The 12,479-nt window shown below is 42.2% G+C and overlaps 1 pseudogene; it reads left to right on the top strand.

The window, feature by feature from the left end:
- Positions 8,140-9,885, top strand: LOC8065647 (annotated as a pseudogene).

Below are 12,479 nucleotides of genomic sequence, written 5' to 3'. Positions count from 1 at the left end.
GCATACAATAATGAACCTAGCATAAAAATTTTACCACAATTGAACTATAGAAACTACATATATAAATTATTCTTATTAATTATAGAAAAACATAGATTCAAAACTACAATAAAAACTTTGTACTATAGTATACCATATTATATATTCATTGTGTAGATCTACTCATCAGGAGTCCAACAAAATTGAGTTTTTTATTTTATAATTTTTCTGTGATTTATTATGATTTTTCAAAGATTCAGCAAAAATAAATAAAAAAGAAAAAGACAAAACCACCATCTAAAACCACTCTAGGGGTTATTTGACCGGTTTTAAAAGTTCAGAGGGTAGAATATCCGGTTTTATAATTTGGAAGATGAAGTATTTCACCCTAAATAGTTTGGGGTTTATGTAGACTTTTTTCTTTTCTAAAAAGTAAGAATGGCAGTTGAAAAAGATCAAGAGAGTATGTGAGCCGAAGCTGGAATGAGCCATGGAAACTGGACATCAGCACAAAAAGTTCCTATCAGGCCATGCCCAACAAGGCGCTCATGCCATGTCTTTTATCTCTATCAACTTCATAATAGGTGCAAACAACTTTCATCAGGACATGTTTGATCCACACGGCTATTAGAACAACTCTAACAAAATCTCTATTTGAGTCCTTGTAGTTAAATATGAGTATGCAGACAAAAAAACACAGCTTCAATAAGAGTACTCTAACAGTTTGCTAAACTCACTTGGCGAATCTATAATTTTGCCAAGTCTCAAAACCAAATGCCAAGTGAAAAAAGAGACCTTCTCCAACAGTTTGCTATTTAGGCTTGGCAAAAGAACTTGGCATCCTAGGATTTTTAGCAAAATCATAAAATTGAGCCTCCAACAAGTTGGCAAATTGAGATACAGGTGATGCCAAGCAATGGAGGACTTGGCATATTTGCCAAGTGAAGGGGAAATTTTGCCAAGATCACAAAATTGTCAAGTAGTTTTGCCAACTTGTTGGAGACTATTTTTTATGGTTTTAGCAAAAAATCGTAGGATGCCAAGTACTTTTAGCAAACTGTTGGAGTTGCTCCCTACTGGTGCTCAAATTTAGGTGGATATCCAAATCCTCGGACCCTCATTATTGGGGGCTCTAAGCCAAACCTCCAAATGTCGCCAGGTCCTTGTGTGCCTTCTCTCTGCCCGCCTCTTTCCTGCTCGTGCAGGACTCCCTTGCGACTGCATGACCTCACGACTCCTCTGCGGCGGTGCCACTATGCAACTCTACTCCGATGGCAGCGGGACTCCCTCCGGCGGCAAGGATCGGACTCCCTTCCAACGACGACCCCAATTGCTCTAGCAGCAGTGTGATATCAACTATACGACTCTCCCGCAACCAATTCCTAATGTTTTGGTTGAGGAAGTCAATAAGCAGTGGGTCCCAAGTATCATTTTCCATGGAGTGAGTTTGAGAGCTCTATTTTGAGGGTATTGCTGGAATACAACCCAGAAAACAAGGTCCTCAAAAATAGGGGAGCCTATTTTTAGACTATTATTAGAATTGCTCTTACTTTTTTAAAACTAAAAATTAGTCCTAATTAGCTGTGGTTGGCTAGCTAGTTGACTACTTTAAAGATTTGACATAAAAAGTTCACCTATTAGCCCACCCATTTGGATGCACTAGAGTTAATTTTTAGCTAGCTAGCAATTAGCCATTACAACCAAATAGGCCCTAAGCTAAGTCAACATCTAGTCAATTTTTCATATGAGAGACTAAGAGCCTTTTGGGGATTGCTTCGCTCCATGTGTTTCAGCTAAACATGTACAACTCTACTCTACTCTAGGAAAAAGATGGAGTTATGGGAGCACTGAAAAAGATGCTATAAAAACTTTAACTTTTTATGGGGCTGCTCCACAATAGAGTTTGTGAAGCAAAGTCTTTGAAGATATCCAGACAAGCCCTAATTGTAAATAGCATAACATTTAGTACATGCTTTTAAATTTTATTTGATTTTAATTAATAAAATTAGATTAAACCTGATTAAAATCCAACGAAAACTATCACTTAGCCCCTCAATGTTTGACGCCATATGAGCTTGAGGCTGTGTTTGGTTTAACTTCTGGAAAGTATTTCTGCTACTAAAAAGCAAAATGCCAACCAAACAAATAGAATCAGAAGTTGCTTTTCTAGAAGCAACTATTTTTGAGTAGTACACTTTTCACAGCACCTTAGGCCCTGTTTTTGTCTTTCTACTTTTTCAAATGGATAAAAATAAAGAGACATTTTGCAACTATTTCAAGGGAGATAAAGAAAAATAGTCTCATAGTTGTTTTAAACAAACAACTTACAACTTTGTCACAATGCATAACTCGCATCAACTTTTTCACATCTCATAGTTCACAACAACTTTTCACAGCTTACAAGCCACAGTCATAGTTAAACCAAATACACCCTCAAACTTATTTAGCTTCTGCGGTGGCACCTGATCCAGATCAGGGCAAGGTGGTGTCCTTAGAAAAAAAATTACATGGCAACGAAAAGCTGGCTTGCTAGTTGTGGAGATAGTTAAGATAATTGGACTTTGTCGGAGAATTGAAGGCCAAGGGAAAAACATGAGTTGGGGAGATTTTGAGAAGAAGGGGCAGTTTGGCAAACAACCTCAGAGCAGATTCTCCTTAAGCATCACCTCCCTCGCTCTACCAAACAGTAGGGAGCTGACAAGAATTACTTCTTTATTTACACGTATAGTTTGAAGTAAAAAAAATCCTTGCTCCATCATCAAAGCTAGTCTAGAATCAATTCCCACGTACTCCTTCAACAAAATTAACTAAAACCACTCCAGCAAAGAATTAAGGAGCTAGAGCTAAGAATCATGGAAGCTCTACCAAATAATATACCCAAAGAAGACAACTCAATAGAAGTGGTTTTAGGATTATGTCATTCATAACCGTCTTCAAGTTAAGCAAAACCCTAAGTTACAACTTGAGAAACTAACTTCTATATTTAATCATAGTTATTAGGATCAGACGGGACATTGAACCACATCGGTTCACGGTTTACTTGGTCCAATTGGTTCAATGCCGGCTCAACATGGTTCAAATAGAATGATAATCCTCAACATTGTACGGTTCAAATAGAATGATATTTATACCAGGATCAACAACACACGTACAGCCCAATGGTGGAATTCCTCGTGACCAAAGGTTTGTGGTTTGAACCATACACTAGTTTTTTTTAAAGGGCTAGAAGGGCCGAAAGGCCCCTACGAGAATTTATTAATCAAAGCAGGAACAAAAAGCTTACAAGACAACAAGAAGAACAGAGGTGAAGAGAAGAGAAGAGAAGAAAGAAGCTAAACAAAACTAAGCAAAGCTAGGCAAAGGGGAAAAGCCCTTCAGAAAACAAAAAAAGAGACAAAAAATAAGGAACAACAGGCTTATTACAACAGACTTTGGATCCATGAATCAAACGCGGCAGTGAACTTCGCCTTAAGCCTTAGGGAAAGGATTCTGCATTCTTTATCAAAGACTTCCTTCACTCTAGTCACCAGCGGACTAATTCCTTGAAAAATACACTCATTTCTGATTGTCCAGATAGCCCAGCACATAATGATTGCCAATTCCATGAAGAAAGGAGTATTTGTTTGATCCTTAATCAGTTCAATCGCATGGAAAATATCTTGCTGATTTTGAAGTGTAATGCCAACTGATCCCCAACACTGAGCTGAGAAAGGGCAGGTTATGAACAAGTGTGTCGCAGTTTCCAGGTCAGAGCTCTGACAGAGCACACAATAAGTCGAATTTAGGGGCATGCCTCTTCTACTAAGGATGTCTCTTGTACTCAATCTGTTGACTAATAAAAGCCAGCAAAATACTTTATGTTTTGGTTGGCAAGCACATTTCTAGAGCCATTTGAAAGAGTTTTGAATCTGGGTCTGGTGGCGGTTGTACTATAAGCTTTTGAGGCAGAATAAGCTAGGACCCAGACACAGTTCCAGATATCATTTTGCTCAATTAGGTTGAGGTTTTCTATACACTAGTTTTTGGGCCCAGGTTTTACCTAGCTTTGACTAGCTCCTTCCTAAAAACCAGCAATCAACTGATTTTCTCAGTTTATGCGGAGCGAATCGGCAGAGTGGGTCAGGAATCACGAATTAGCCACCGGCCAATGCGTTTTTGTACAATATGAGCCAACAAATACCGAGCAGGCTTACAACCCAAAGCGACAACTCAGGTATTCTTCTCCTTGGCCATCTGCTGGTTCATTCCCTTAGCAGCCTAGGAATAGGAACATGGCTCACGTTGCCGTTCCTATATTCCTATGTTCCTGAATGTTTCTATCCTATGTTATAAAATGATTCTCAAGTTACTGTTCCTAGAACGGGGACGAGAACGGAAGTTCTGGAACGAGGATGGGAATGGGAACATGACATACTCCGTACCTTGCACACTTTTACAATAGATACCCATAGGATGTAGAACGATTTCGATTGTGCTAGCTTCATCAACAAACATCACCACATGATGTATCTAGTGCTGTATGTGATCTTTGATTCGTCTCGGTAAATTAAATGATTAGTTTGATGTGATTATTTTTTCTGACATACTTACCCATCAAATACTAGGTCATGTATATCGCGTATTCACGTGTTCTCTTCCGTGTTTTCGTGTTTATATTGGCAAGAGCTGGTTTGTTGTTATGCTTGCATATTCACTAATTATTTGACTTAGCTTTGCTTTTGTACGGTTTTTGGGGGTCATAAAGTACTGTAAAACTGTAATTATTAAGGTATTACGTCAAATGCTTATGTCATATGGCTTACACAAGCCCACAACTTACATCCCATATGATAATTGTGCATCTAGTAGTATGTTCATTCTGTCTACATCAACAATGTGAAACATACCAGTACTACTAGGACAGGTGCCTTCAATACCCACTAGTAATCTTTTAAGATATATTGATCCAATAGGCAATAGTTGACAATGCGCAATGCACGCATCCTCTAGAACTTTTCAAAGATACATTTAACTATTTGAGTTAATCACCGATTCCTTGCTATAAGTATACCCACAAATCAATGTCCTGAAGCACAAACAGTTCGAGCTGTTCTACACACATGTCACACCCGGATGTAAAAGAGCATTCGGGTGCCAAATCACATGTGCGTCAGGATCTCAAATTCACACACATGGACCGACATCATCAATGGTACAAAACACAGTGTTCAAACGAATTACATAAATGAGAGTAAAAGTACCATTATTACAAGCCAAATGTTTATCAAAGTGCGAATAGGAAGCATAAGCTAAACTGTTCTATAATAAAAGAGGAAACTAGACGCCGACGTAGCAGGACCACCTTGCCACAGAAAGGTCGACGACAGAACCACACGAGCCTAACAACTAGGAGACTCAGGGTAGTCCTCAGGGAAATCGCAATTGTACTCCTGATCGTCCGAGCAACCTTTAATGATTATAGCAAGGGTGAGCTCATATCAAACTCAGCAAGCAGAGACGGAAAGTAATGACATGCAAGGCTTAAAACAAGGTAAAGCTGACTTGGTTTGACTGCGATAGCATTTTAGTTGATCACTTTTAGTTATAACTATTATTAGAACAACCTATTTCTAATTATGAGTGGCATAAACCCAACCCTTAATTAGTGTAAGTAGTAATTAGCATCTTTTAAATGACTATCCTAATAATTGTAGTAGCCCAGGGATTAACCCTAATTATTAACACAGGATAGCAATCCTGCCAACACGGAATAGTCATTCCGCCAAAAACACGAGGTAGCAACCTCGTCAAGTTCCATCTCCAAGTATCCAGTGAATCCAATTTGCTCATCAAGTGAGGGTCTGGGCCGCTCGTGACCGTGAGCACGGCTGATATATCAGTTTTACACTCTGCAGAGGTGTGCACTTTCACTCCAAGTCGTGATTCCCATTTGCCCAGGGTCGCGACTCCCCAAAACACTACCAAGGTGAGCAGGCAGGGTCTCACTACGAGACCTTTCACAGGGTCCAACTAATAGGATGCCACTCGTAAGTTTTTGCCGGGGCGCTCAGCAGTCGATACCCATAGCCATGGCATACCGATCAACCGACAACTTAATATTCATTACCCAAGTTACTTCCTCACGCCTACCCGGAAAGTAACACCCTACTAGTGGAGGTCCTGCTAATTAGTCAAGCCAGAGCCATATAGCTTGGAGCTGCACTGTATGTTCCAGGGGGCCGCTCCCTGACTAAGTCCTTACGGAGAGCAGAGACGGGTACGCCCGGCAAACCGGACCACCAACAGTACCCGCTCCCCCTGTCACCACCATCATCACGATGCTCGTAAGCATCCAACATCGCTATCACCGCAGTGACCAAAGGTTCAGCACAGTTTAAGCATCGAGTTGAGTAGAGATTATTACTTGTTTAGGCATGTGTATAAGATGAGTAGAGCAGCTAAGCAAACCTAGTATAGCCTAGACTACCCATATACATAACCCCAGGTGAACAAGGAATGGTAAGTAATGCTAGTCATGTCCTTAGGATTTGCATTCATTGGACACATGCATGTAAAGTAAATGACATTAATGAGTAGGTTCAAAATGATCAAACGGTGTCTGCACTTGCCTTGATCATTGTCGGGTTGCTCGAACTCAGCGGGATCCTGATCCTCTTCCTTCACGAACGTCTCGTTGGCTATACGCGACAATCATCACACAAACGAAGCAATACATGCAAGCAAACAAGCTTAATCAGAAACAGTACACCAAATCAAGTGAAAACAGAAAGCAACTGCACTATTGTATTCTACTCGACGAAACGAAACTAAAGCGACCAGAATCACCTAAATCGGAGTTACGACGCAAAAGTTATGACTAAAACAAGTTGGATGGCAATTCTATAGATTAGCTAAACTATTTTTCGTAGTTAAAACTAATTAAAACTGAATTAAAAAAGCATTTAGGATTAAAACTATAAAAACCAACGGATGCAGGGGCTATTCTGCAAAAACCAGGAGCATATTTCTATTTATTTTGAACTGAGCAGAACCGCAGGTTAATTTTAGAAAAACGCATGGGCCTTTTTGCAAAACAGCAGGGGCACGCGTGGGAGCTGGCCGGCTTGGCCACGTGGCGGCTCGCGGCTGGCCCGGTCCATGGCGGCGCTGTGGACCGGGGGGGGGGCGCGGTGGTCCACCGGTCCATGGTGGACCGGGGGGAGGCGCGGGGCGGCGTGGGCCGGGTCCATGGTGGACCTGGTCGTGCGGGGACAGAGCCGCGGTCCATGGTGGCGCACGCGGCGGGGCAGGCCGGTCCGCGGCGGCGCGCCATGGCCGGCCGCGGCGAGCTCTCAGCGGCGGCGCTGCAGTGCACAGAATCGCGTGCCAAAGGCACGGGTGGACGCGGCTCGACGCGACAAGCGCGATGGCGGGCTTACCTCCGCGAAACGACGACGGCAAAGAGAAGCTCGACGGCGGCGGCGCTCGGGGTTTTTCGGCGGCGGCGCGAGTCTCGACGAAACAGGGCTAGGGTTTCGCGCGGTTCGGAGTGGCGACTAGGGCTTCTAGGGACGCGTGCGGGCGAGTTGCGGCGCTACTTATAGGGCGTGGCGAACCTCGGGGTGCGCGCGACTTGGAAACCGAGGCGGCGGCGGCGGCTGCCCCGTCCGTTTCGGACGGGAGGTTGGAGACGCCCCCCTGACGGGTGGGACCCACTGTCAGCGGCTGCTGGCGGCAGAAGGGGAGCGAGGCGCGCTGCGGCGCTGCTGCCGCGGGCGAGCTGGGCCGCGCGGCCCAGGAGGCGGAGCGGGAGAGAGGAAAGAGGGGCTGGGCCGAGGGGGAAGCCGGCTCAAGAGAGAGAAAAGCTTTTCTTTTTTTTATTTCAAAACAGATTTTTCCTATTTTTCTTTCTTGTTTCAAAACAAAAACCAAGCGCAACCAATCATTAAATAAATCAAACAAAAACAATGCATCAACATGAATGCACACAAGCATGTTTCTACCTTATATTTAATTTTATTTATTTTTATAAATTATTTAATAATTCCCAAAAAAAAAATTCAAACTAAGCCAAAATTAAATCAGATTCAAACTGAATTTGAAATTCAAATTTTGGAGTGTTATAACACATATTGACATATATACCTGCTAGCAGTAGTAGCTAGCTCATCACGACGAACAATGTCCACCAGATGCATAGAAACTACAGCACTGTCACAAATACTGTCTTCTCCATATATCCATGTTCCATTGTTGTTGACAATAACGGCTACCACTCTGATCCTTGTGCCGCTGCTCCATCACAAGAGAAGAGCAGCAGCTTCCAAGAAAAGGGAGATAGCAGCAGGCCGGCTACCCCCTGGTCCAGCCAGGTTGCCGTTCATCGGCAACATGCACCAGTTGATCTGGAACAAGTCTTCCGTGTTCCGATGGATCCACCGCGTGCTCACCAAGATGGACACCGACATCATGTCCCTGAAGCTTGGATCCGTTTCCGTTCATGTCGTAGTGGTGATGGAGATAGCCCGTGAGGTCCTTCGCAAGGAGGCAGTGTTCTTCTCCCGTCCGGCGACCTTCGCCTCCAGCTTTTGTTCAGCTACGGGTACAAATCCGCGAGCTTGACGACGCTCGAAGACCAGTGGAGGAAGATGAAGAGGATCCTCACTTCTGAAGTCCTCTCCCCAGCTTTCGAGCACCAGCAGCAGCAGCTCCATGGCCAGCGTGCTCGGGAGGCTGACCACCTGGTGAGGCATGTCTTCAGTCTGATAAACATGGCACCTGCAGCTGGCAGCAGCTGCGTCGTCAATGTACGTCACGTAGCACGGCACTTCTGTGGCAACATCATCCGGAGGCTCGTCTTTGGCAAGAGGTCCCTGGAGCTGACGATCGAGGAGGAGCACATAGATGCACTCTTCACGCTTGTCAACTATGTGTACAGCTTCTGCGTGTCGGATTACTACCCAGGCTTGGTTGGCCTTGACTTGGATGGCCACGAGAAGGTTGCCAGAGCCGTGATGAGCACACTGGACCGACTCCATGGCCCCATCATAGATGAGAGGATACGTGAGTGGTCTCATCGTCGTCGCCGGAAAGTTGGAGATAAGAAAGACGCTGAAGACATTCTTGACGTGCTGGTTTCTCTTGAGGATGAAGATGGACAGCCACTGCTGTCCATCGATGAGATTAAAGCACAAACAGTGGTGAGTTTTATCATTAGGATTAATTGAATTATTATCTTATCATGAAACAACTAATTGATCAGTATGTTGTATATATGTAGGAACTGATGTTTGGATGAGTGGTCTATCCGTCAAACACAGTTGAGTGGGCCGTAGCTGAGATGATGAACAAACCAGGCGTCATGCAGAAGGCAATGGAGGAACTGGATACAGTGGTCGGGAAAGAGAGGCTAGTCCAGGAATCAGACATCTGCAGTCTCAACTATCTGAAATCATGCATTCGAGAGGCCTTCCGCTTGCACCCTTACCATGCGATCAACGCGCCCCGCGTCGCCATGGAAGACATGCACCACCGTCGCCGCAGGTTATTACCTGATCCCAAAGGGCAGCCATGTTATCGTCAGCCGGATCGGGCTGGGCAAGAACCCCAGAGTCTGGCCAGAACCGCTCGAGTTCCGGCCTGAGCGCCATCTGAGCGATGGGGCTGGGGTCGTCGTTCTCGCTGAACCAGACCTACGCTTCGTCACCTTCGGCACCGGGAAAAGAGGCTGCCCTGGTGTGTCGCTTGGCACCTCCTTAATTCACAATGCTCTTGTTTGCCAGGCTTTTGCAGGGATTCAGTTGGAGCAATCCTCCAGGTGTTGGCACTGTCAGTCTGCAGGAGTCGCCTACTAGCCTCGCACTAGCAGCACCCCTTGTTTTGCAAGCTAAACCACGCTTGGCTGCACACCTCTACGTGGAAAATTAAGTGGATCGGAAGTGCTGTTTTCTCTAGCCAGGACCTAGCGCCTTTGACGCAGAATGATAATGCATGTGATCCAAAATTTGATGCTTATATTACGTTTGAAAATTATCTTACATTGCCACATTCACAAGATATTTTTTGTTTATTTTTTCATCAATTGATAGCATGCGGATACTCCGTCTATTTGTACATGTCAAATAAATTAGTATTGTCCTAACAAGCCAAACATTATTATCATTGACCAACTATTTAGAAATTTTCTTATAATTTCAAAATATATGAATTATATTATGAAAGTATTTATACCATGGATCTAAAACTATTATGACTTAAACATATATAACTTTTTTTTTGAAATTAATGGTGAAAGATATAAATGCTTGACTTAAGACAAATTAAAGCTAATACGACATGTAATAAAAAATGGAGGGAGTAACTAAGGCCAGTCTCAGTGGAGAGTTTCATAGTGTTGTTTCCAAGGTTGTCATGTCATGTGAAATGAAATGAAACTTGGATGAAACACTCACTCTCAATGAAGAGTTTCATTTCATAGTTTCATAGGCATTTAATTTCAAGACTCATAGAGAGTTGGTAATCGTGTCAAGAGAGTTTCATCTAGATAAAACTCATTTCTTCTCTCTCTTCTTAAATACACTGTCATATCATCCAAAATGTCTATGTGACAGCCTATTTAATGTGAATGAAACTCAAATGAAACTCCCACTGAGACTAGCCTAATATTTCTAAGGCTAGTCTCAATGCATGTTTCATGAGAGTGTCATACACATTAAATAGGGTGCCACATAAGTAAAATTGCTGACTTGGTAGAGTCATTAAATGAAGGAGTTTCATCAGATGAGAGATGAGTTTCATCCCAATAAAACTCATGTGGCTCGGTTATATAGTTTATTGTCTTGGTAACTATATTATTAAACTATGCATTGAGACTGAGCCTAATCCACATGTGCACTAAACATCTCATTTATACATTCAAGGAATTTTCTGGATCTTCAAGATTTATGTTGGATTTCCTTCTATTCCTAAAGCGGATCAACATATATCTCTTTTGGGTAACATTTATAAGTGATAAAACCGATGAGCAACACCGACAACATTTTTGACAACTTATTAACAAATTTATTGAACAAAAAGAAATTTAGAAGGTGCATTTGAATTATGAAATAAATCACAAACTAAGGCTCTGTTTAGTTCCAAATTTTTTTGTAAAATGGACACTATAGCATTTTCGTTTGTATTTGGCAAATATTATCCAATCATAGATTAACCAGGCTTAAAAGATTCATCTCGCAAATTACAGGTAAACTGTGCAATTAGTTATTTCTTTTATCTATACTAGCAAAACATGTCCGTGCATTGCAACCGAAGAAAACTATTATATATTTAGCCGATCAACGAGGAGCAAAGAAAAGAAGTTTTTGAGGGAACAGGAGGGGTTTGACCCCCTACTGGAATTTTATTAACATTATATTTACAGATTACAAAGAGATTGCCAAGACTAAAAGTCACGAAACAAAGAAAGTAACAAAGAAAATTGAAAAAGTTACACAAAGTTCTGCAGCCATAAATGAATCTGTGGGTGATATTTTGCTTTAGCTCGTAGAATAACTAGAGCAAATTGCTTCTTGAAAACTGATTTGCATCTTTGCACTGTATGTGAGATATTGTGGAATATCAGATCATTTCTCATTATCCAGATAGACCTACACATAGTGATAATAATTTCCATGAAGAAAGGTAATCACAACTGAACTTTAAGGCTCTCTACTATGGCCGGAGGATCCAAAGCATTAGGTATCGTGAAGAGTGTTCCAGCAAGCCAGCAAGAAGGGACAATGAAAGAGCAGATGACTGATTTCTTCATCTACACCACAAACACAGCTACACCACAAACACAGAGGACACAACTGTAATCTTGCAGCTGCATATTCTTTCTTCTGAGAAGTGCCCTAGTATTCAATCTTCGGTGAAGGACTAACCAAAAAAAGAAGTTACTTGTGCCGTGCCACTATATGCTAGCAGTTGTCTTCACACCCGCTTCCACATCGTTCTGATATGAGATTTGGGTTTTCATTTTAAGTTCTTAAATTTTGAAAATTGAATGCTCTAGATTTTCAACGAAACTCAAATGTTCATATGATCTATACCAAATTAAGTTGTATTTATTTCACATAATATACGACATTGTAGTTGGCAATGTTTTATTTGAGACAGTTCTAAATATGACTTAGTGAATTCTATTTGAAAAAAATCATTTTTTTCAACTTCCTATAGGTAGGCCCAGTCGCATCAAAGCTATAAAGGGAATATTCTCATGCTTCAATCGCTAAGAAGCCTGTAGTTGACTGGTAAGAAAATCTTGCGTGATTGTACAGGTCATGGTTTTGAATCGTAGAAATGCATCTCCTTGACACTTTGTTGCTGCTCCATTTAGGTACTGTTGATTTTTCCCAAAACATGAAGTACTCTCATCTTCATGTAAGAATGCTCTACTACCTTTGTGTGTACCTACGTCACTTTACCAGGGTCTAGAGTTTCATGCGTTGGACACGCACAGTGACGGGCATTGGGCCGCTGAG

Source organism: Sorghum bicolor, chromosome 1 (genome assembly GCF_000003195.3).
Source record: "Sorghum bicolor cultivar BTx623 chromosome 1, Sorghum_bicolor_NCBIv3, whole genome shotgun sequence".
NCBI classification, from domain to species: Eukaryota; Viridiplantae; Streptophyta; class Magnoliopsida; order Poales; family Poaceae; genus Sorghum; species Sorghum bicolor.
This window is presented reverse-complemented; position numbering and strand designations above follow the sequence as displayed.